The sequence below is a fragment of the Centruroides sculpturatus genome, unplaced genomic scaffold, assembly GCF_000671375.1.
Source record: "Centruroides sculpturatus isolate CEXI.00-Female unplaced genomic scaffold, Cexi_2.0 scaffold66, whole genome shotgun sequence".
Lineage (NCBI taxonomy): Eukaryota > Metazoa > Arthropoda > Arachnida > Scorpiones > Buthidae > Centruroides > Centruroides sculpturatus.
Genome location: NW_019384408.1, coordinates 810,130 through 819,011, shown reverse-complemented (window position 1 = coordinate 819,011; position 8,882 = coordinate 810,130). Strand labels below are relative to the sequence as shown.

The following is an 8,882-nucleotide window of genomic DNA, read 5'->3' as shown; positions in this document are numbered from 1 at the left end:
CGGACATCACACCTTTCTTCGATGAAGCGCATGTTATTCGCACCACCCAACACACGGAACAACTAAGAACTTTGGAGGCACTGGAAATATTTAAAGCCGATCGTAAATCCGCATGCATTAATTTCAAAGAAGAAATAAATCTCTCTGCAGCATGGCAATTTTTAATTGACGATAAATCATAATATAGTTTATAAGACAAGTTTTATGACGTAATGCACACAATGATTCCCCATTGGTAGAAAATTACATTTGAAATAACAAGTGGATTCCTTCCGTTTTCGGAATTTTTTCGAAAAATAGCACGTTACGTTTTTTCAAAAACATTCGAATTAAAGAATCCGGTTATAACGAAAGATATAAAGAAGTAAGCCTGAAGAAGATCCCAGGAGGGGAATCGAAAACGTTCGCCGATTTTAAAGAATTTCGCACTGGTTAATGGTTAAGGGTAGGCAGTTGTTGGTTGTGAAGTTATACAACCCGGTGTGGTAAGAAAGCATATTAATTAAGGTATAATTCTACTTCTCTGTCTGAATATTCTTCCTGATTTGTTTATTCAAAATTTTTATTTCCTGTAGATATCTATTTCGCTCTTCAAGAGCTATTAAATTTCTTTTTTTTTAACATTCTTAATTAAACAACTTTTTTTTTCTGTTTTATTAATGCTAGCATATGATCTGATATAAATTTCCTCGGGAATACTTTTCTACTATTACTGTTTCTGCTTATATATTCTCTCTTTGGAAAATATTTATTAATAAAAGTCAATAAGATAATGTGCAGGTAGTCAGCTAGTTGTTTAGTTGTCAACTTTCAGGTATAAAAATAATTCCAAGAAAAACACAACAACAAGACATTACATAAGAGCAATGTTCCCTCTAATTTTTTTTTGTAGATGAGTGGAACAAATACTTCTCTGAGCAAAAAATTTTTCTGAGCATATATATAAAATCTTATTTTTTCCTATAAAAATTAGAATAGTTAATTATAAAGTAGAGCAGTGTTTTTCAACCTTCTTGAATATGCAACCCCTTTACAAGTTAAAAAATTCTGGCAACCCCCAGGGCCATATTAAAACTATATCAGTGATTTAAAAACTACATATTTAATTTTCTTTCTGTTCAGACGTAAATATTGATCGAAAAACCAATTGTACTGTAAAATAAACACACACAGCCTTCTCACTGAAATTGTAGTTTTTTTATTGTAGTGTAGGACCTACAAACACTTGTCTTTTTCTTTTACCTGCAACCCCCGTGTAAGGCTTTGTGACCCCCTGAAGGTCGTGACCCACAGGTTGAAAAAACACTGAAGTAGAGATTAAAATTCATTTTAAAACATACTTTTATACAAAATATTATCTTTTGTCAATGATTTAATGTATTTAATCGAAATATGTGCAGCAATAATCATGTTGCAGACAGAGTGAGAAATAAGTAAACAACAATTCAAATTGGTGTGCATGCTCAGCTGTGCGGCACATAAATTCTCGTGTGCGGTAACATTTTGAGCAGTGCGCAGCCGCGCAGTTTAGAGGGAACATTGCATAAGAGGTAAACAAAACAGTTACCAATTTTTCAGTAGATTACTTTATTTCTCTTTTCCACGACAAAGTCTTTCTCGGGTGTAAAGACAATGATCAGAAATCAAATCTTGATGTATAAAAAATTCAGACTCACTAACATTTGTTAAACCATAGTCTATCAGAGAGTGAGGTTTCTTAAATTGAAATTTCTCGTTTGGAAATCAGGTTAGATTCAATCTGTTTTTTGTTTTTTTATTACAAACATATTACTGTTTATGATTGTTTAATTTTTTGTATAATACAAATTTAAAACAATTAAGTTTCAAATTTTTGAAAAAAGCAAATAATTAATTTAAACAGATTTGCTGAATTTTCTACATTAATTGATTACACACATCTGTTTTCTTTTAAACAAAACAAACTTCAGCTTTATAGTAGGAGCAGAAAAGAATTTTATACACTATTATACAGTATCTCTAATTATTTAGGCTGGGAGATTAACTGTTTTCGGAATGGGAGGTACTGGTCTTGGCTCTCACCCTCTTTTGTTTTAAAAAATGGGATGTATTTGAAACATATGTGTCTTGATTACCAGTTTTTTCAAAAAAGGAACCATGATTTCAATTACAAGTATTTCTATAGGAAATCAACGGAGTTTTCTGATAAGGTAAAAAATTCTTAATAAATCATTGGAAAAATTATTTATCATAATGAAGAAAAAAAGAAATGAAAGAAGAAAATGAAGATAATTGAAAATTTATAANCAAAACAGCTACCAATTTTTCAGTAGATTACTTTATTTCTCTTTTCCACGACAAAGTCTTTCTCGGGTGTAAAGACAATGATCAGAAATCAAATCTTGATGTATAAAAAATTCAGACTCACTAACATTTGTTAAACCATAGTCTATCAGAGAGTGAGGTTTCTTAAATTGAAATTTCTCGTTTGGAAATCAGGTTAGATTCAATCTGTTTTTTGTTTTTTTATTACAAACATATTACTGTTTATGATTGTTTAATTTTTTGTATAATACAAATTTAAAACAATTAAGTTTCAAATTTTTGAAAAAAGCAAATAATTAATTTAAACAGATTTGCTGAATTTTCTACATTAATTGATTACACACATCTGTTTTCTTTTAAACAAAACAAACTTCAGCTTTATAGTAGGAGCAGAAAAGAATTTTATACACTATTATACAGTATCTCTAATTATTTAGGCTGGGAGATTAACTGTTTTCGGAATGGGAGGTACTGGTCTTGGCTCTCACCCTCTTTTGTTTTAAAAAATGGGATGTATTTGAAACATATGTGTCTTGATTACCAGTTTTTTCAAAAAAGGAACCATGATTTCAATTACAAGTATTTCTATAGGAAATCAACGGAGTTTTCTGATAAGGTAAAAAATTCTTAATAAATCATTGGAAAAATTATTTATCATAATGAAGAAAAAAAGAAATGAAAGAAGAAAATGAAGATAATTGAAAATTTATAAAATATAAAGCCAAATTTTAGCACACAAAGTTTAAAAATCAATGTGTGTTTTTGCTATATAAATATTTTTCCATGCCTTTGTTCTGACAGTGAATAGTGCATTTTCTTTTGTATATAAGGTTGAAATTATGAAAAAATATTAATCAGATCAATCTGAAATTGATATGAAACAATTTCACAATAATATGACCGCATTTTGGATAATAATATAAAAAAAAAATAAAAAAAATGGCTCATTGCACTATGCCCATATAATCTTTGCTACTTCATTCACACAGTCCTTACATTTTGTTTACAGGATGGAAAATACACTTTATTAACGTTTTTGAAAATATTTATTTTGTGTGTTATTTGAGACAAACCATGCATATTTTAATAGCAACTTTGCAATTGAGTTGTACATAACATATTAAAAATGATAAGATTAAATTATTGATATAAATGTAAAAAAACCACCACATACAGGGATCAAACCTGAAAACAAAATCTTCACGTGTGATACCCTAACTTATCATGTTTTGCTGTGACTTCGTGATTGTCTTTTGTTTTAATATTAATAATTGTAGAAAAACTTTTATCATAAGTTTGTTGAGAATGCTTAGTGGGTCCTGCAGCTTGGCAGAGTCTATATAAGTAAATACAACATAATCACCTCCAAAGGTGCATGAAGGACAAAAGGAAGGAGGACACTTGTAGAAATCAACAACAATAATAACACCAGGATGTGTTACAAAAATCGTACTCCTAGAACCTATTCCGGTGTGACAAAAAAACAAGAAAAAGTTCACCACAAACATTTTTGAACTTCTCCAGTTCTTCCTCAGGTGAAAAGAGAGTTTCTGATAAGGATTGTAAATTTACCAACTTTTTCATTTACCGGTAATTCGGTAAATGAAAATTAAAATACCGGTTTACCAGTAAATTTTTTTCTTGAAAAATAAAATTAAGGTGATAAAAAATATAAGTCATTATGATTTCCATTTCACATTTTTATTTCAAAGATATCAAATATAAAAAATATAAAAATTAAAGTGTTATTCTAAACAAACTATAATAATAAATATAAAAATAAACAGAAATAAAATAATACAGAAAAATAAAAATACAACAGAAATAATATATTGTACCTAATACCATTTTATTGATTACCATTTTTTAAAATTAACTTCTCAAGAAACTTAAATTATTTATAGTCTTATCTCTTAATTTTGATCTAATTTTTGTACAAAATAATCCAGATCCTGAGAATACCCTTTCTGATTCAACACTTGTTGGACAAATGGTCATTAAATTAAAATTAAACAAAAACTATCTCACATAAAATTGATAATGAGGTATATTGTTGCTTACACTTATTTGTTTTTTTTTTTTTTTTTTCTCAATGTCTCTTTAGCCCATTTAAATATCTATAAACACAATATTTTCTACATAGAAATTTCTAGTATGGATTTTTCATTTACCGAATTACCGGTAAATTATCAAATGTTTTTTTGTCAATTTATTGGTAAACCGGTATACAATCCCTAGTTTCTGATGGGACAGAGCAATCAGTTAAGGGTATATGTGAAAAAATAAAGAAAAATGTAATATGAGTCACAAATGACGACCCGTAGGGTAACAAGATCTTAGCGATCTTTCTTTTGTTTTTTTGTCACACCAGAAATAGGTTCTAGGAGTACGATTTTTGACACTTGTAGAATTCGTCCATAAGAAATTTTGTATTTTTTCAAAATTATAATCATCAATTTTGATGAAATTTTGTGGATACAAACTATTGGGTTCTCCTTGTAAGAAAATGCAGATCTTTTTGTTTAGTATTAGAAAACTATTTTAATATTTTATAATTTTGTTTTATTTTTAGAATACTAGATCATCATTATGATGACTATGGTGAGGGAAAATTAAAAGGTGACAAATTTTTTATAAATGAACAAAAATGAAATGTTTATTATTATAAGAAGCATTTCACAAATATAATTTTCATTTCTAATTTGTTTACAGATGATGATGATGAATGAAATTAATATGAAGAGTTTTTAGATAAAAATTTGTATGTGTGCCTTCTAAATCTCCTTTCAATTATAAAATTGTTGATGAGGTAAAAATCAAATGTTATAATAACACATCTTGTTTATGGATAGCCTTCAAAGTTTACTGGTCTTCAATCTATCAAGACCACTACTTGCATCTTGCTTGGATCATTGGAAGAGAGATCACAAACAGTACATAACTGTATCTAATTGAAATGATCCAAACTCAGCCTGATTCTACCTTATGTAACGTTAAATACTTAGATTACTTTAAACTTAAAACATCAACTAGGACTTATCTATTATTAGGACTTATTATACTGGATAACTGGTTCTGCAAATTAAGTAAACAAAGTCAGAAAAACAGTCTTTATTTATCACCTGAATACAAACACAATATCTTTGTGTTTCTGACCTGTTGTCCCCTCATCAGCAGATTTACCATCAACAATCTCTAAAAAATTTCAATTTAAAATTGGTACAAAAATTACATAAAAATTCCTGACAGTAAAATAATTTAAAACTTCAATTCCTGGGTTTTTAAGTACCTCCTCGAAACTGACAATATTTAATGCAATATTCAATAATATCAATCCAAACATATTCCTGCTTTTAAAAAAATATAATTAATTTAAAATAATGAAGATTGGTTTAAACATATTCCAATAATAAACTTGCATCAACAAGCTTTTGCTTTCCCTTGAACATCGTTTTAACCCCACTTGATTTCTCCTTTTATACTTCTCTCTCCCTCCATAGATGATGCTGTTCCATGATTAGTCTAGTCCTGTGTTTGTTATTTATTCTATCTTTTTGTTTAACTATATAGATGTGTTTATACAATTGTCTTTTATAATTTATTTTTCTCTTTTTGACAAGACTATGTCTTATTTATAAAATCGTACTACCGGTTTATGTTACCAGCTTAGAGGTATGAAGGAGTACATGTCAAGAGTTGATATTTGGCACAGAGTATTAGGTGCCCAAATCATTTGCGCATAAAAAAATCCAGACTTGTAAGTAATCAGGGGACCGAGAACCGACCCTCTTCTACAACAGGCACCTAACCCCACCAAAGTCAGGTGGGGAGAATATACCTGGTAGCTAGGAAGGCTTGCATCCTGAACAGGGAACCATCCTACAAGAAACTTCCTCATTCATGGTTAAAAAAACCAGCTTACCAACTTAGCACTCAACGAGTGGCAACACGAATGGGAAAATGCAGACACAGGGAGGAAAACTTGCGCCTTCATTCCATCTATTACTCACTGTGTCAAGGCCACACACTACACTCCAAATGCCGAGACTACCCAAATTTTGACTGGGCACGGCAACTTTCATGCCATCTCCACCGCTTCGGTAAAATGGACAACAACCTCTGCGACTGTGATGAGTCCAGTGAGGCACAGCGGAACACTTCCTCTACACATGCTCAAAATATGACGACGACAGACTCCCGTTCATAGGCGAATGCCTCGTGGAGGGACAGAACTGGCCACCAAACCCAGCGGAAGTATTTAGCAACAAAAAACTGTGGAGAAGGCTAACGCAATTTGTGTATAAAACAAAGACTCTAAGCACCAATGGCTTCAGTAGAGAGACCACCAGTTCTACCAACTAACTAGCTACAGCCTAAGGATACGCCTTTCGTGGAACAGGAGGTGAGGAAACGGGTAAAGTAATTATGCTAAATGTACGTTGTATAACATTCCTGTAAACACTGGCAGTGCTGTGTAATGTATTGTAACACTGTTTTATTTCTGCTGGTATTGGTTGGGCCACCATCTGTAGTCCGGTACATTTTGTTGTACCCCAGCTGCCAATTCTGTTTAATTTTGTTCGGAATGGTGATCCATTTATGCCAATTGGTGTTTATTTTCTATTGGCCTCCCACTCTCTTCAAAAATGCTACAAATGTGTTACTCTTTATCTTTAAAATTTGTACTGACTTGTAACATTGTACAACTGTTTCCTTCTTAGTTTCTCGTCATCATTGTCATTGGTAACCCTTCGGTTTTTGGGTTGCACCTTCCAATTCTATAAATCAACTGCTACCTGCTGCTTTGTAATTGTCACAAGTCTTCAATGTTTGTATACTATGACAACCACTAAAAATATTATGTAAACATATTGTAATCTTCTAGTTTTATTTCAATAAATGTGATACAGGCACCCATGGGGCCTCCCATGTCTTCCTTTCAAACTTTACTATTACCCTTTCTTTTCACACTTTGACCTGTTGCTTTCTCCTTCTTTCCATTTCCAAATAGGGCAAAGTCCGTAACCACAAACGGACAGCTCTCTTATCTCTTTAACTTGGTGTTTAACTTCGTGGTGGGGAGAATATCACCCACAGTCATTCTAAGAAGTAAACTTAGAAGTGACTGTGACCTTAGAAGAAACTAAGTGTTCAGTCTTATGTTAAATAAAATTTGTAATCTAATTTTGTAAATTTGGGAGTGCTTCAAATATGACGTTAAAACGGTTTTATGTCGTTACAAGTAGGTTTTTTAGCATTATCTAGTATAGAAAAATCGTGGGACCGATAAAAATTTGACGTTATATTAGGGTTATCGTTACATCTGATGATATCATCATGTTAAACTGTATATTGTTTGTGCAAAATAAAAAAAAATAGTTTCTGACGATACAATAGCCACGATTATTTTTTTCAAAAACGAGAAATTTTCGTTACGCATCGACAAAAATTCACCCGGGCCGACACGCAACGGAGAGAAATTTCTAAATTGGATAGGTTAACTTCATCGAAAATGCATCATGGACGACCTCGTGGTCGTGGCCGGCGAAGTTTAAACTATCGCGCCCAAAAGCAGCGATACCAAAGAAGATAGGAGAATGGGAACGAGACCCGCCTTGAACGTGATTCCGCTTAGTAGTGAGTCTCCGAGACATAGTCTTGTCCCAATTACAGTTTTGCCGTTTTACTTGTTATTAATAAATTACAAAGTTTTTAGAACTTTTCTCAGAATGCACATTTCTGTAATTTTTATATAAGATAATATTCATATTGTGACATTATATCTTAAAATATATTTTATGAATAAATGATTGCATTCATAAATAATCATAATTAAAATTAAGAATTATTATAGTTATTTTTTTCAGAATTATTAAATTTTATATATTTTTATTACATACAACTAAAATTACATGTAACTATCCCAATAAATATAAATGATGTAATTATTTTTACCTCTATGTCCTTAGGCCCTGTACACACTAGGCGTTTTTCAACGCGCGTTTAACGCCGAGCTAACGCGCGTTAGCTCGGCGTTTAGCACTGGCTCAGTTTGGAAATGGACGAGAAAGTAATTGATTGTGTGTGCTCCTCCATCGTCGCTATAAGGCAGCACATATATCTCAAAGCGCCCGTAAAGTGCCCGCAAAACGCGCGTTTTAACAAAAATCTATAAACGCGCGCTTGGCGTTTGAGTGTGTACGGCTACATAGAACTCTTGGTTCTTTAAAACGCGCGTTGAAAAACGCCTAGTGTGTACAGGGCCTAACTGTTTTACATTTCTGTGTATATATTATCTACTTGGACCTTCATTATTTAATAGGATTTATTATATTGGCATTTATGATTAGCAGAGAGAGATCTTAGTCAAAAGTCAAAACAGGTGTCTTTTTCTCCTGAGAAAATAAAGATACCTTACATTAAAACCACTAAACACCAGCAGAGTTATTGAAATAGTGCTAACATTTACGCCTATGCCGAACGGTCATCATCAGGCAAACTCAGTAGCGTAGTGGGGGCGGAAAAATTTCACAATAAATAATAATATCTTGTAAGAATTTGAACCATTTTATTTCATA

At 31.6% G+C, this 8,882-nt stretch overlaps 1 long non-coding RNA gene across 1 annotated transcript in view; it reads left to right on the top strand.

The window, feature by feature from the left end:
* The window catches only part of LOC111618953, a 19,181-nt gene extending 13,214 nt beyond the window's left edge, over positions 1-5,967 (top strand). Inside the window, exons 5-6 of the long non-coding RNA XR_002755662.1 lie at positions 4,877-4,923; positions 5,017-5,967. This is a non-coding gene — a long non-coding RNA (uncharacterized LOC111618953). The remainder of the gene's footprint in view (positions 1-4,876; positions 4,924-5,016) is intronic.
* The last annotated feature ends 2,915 nt before the right edge of the window (positions 5,968-8,882 follow it).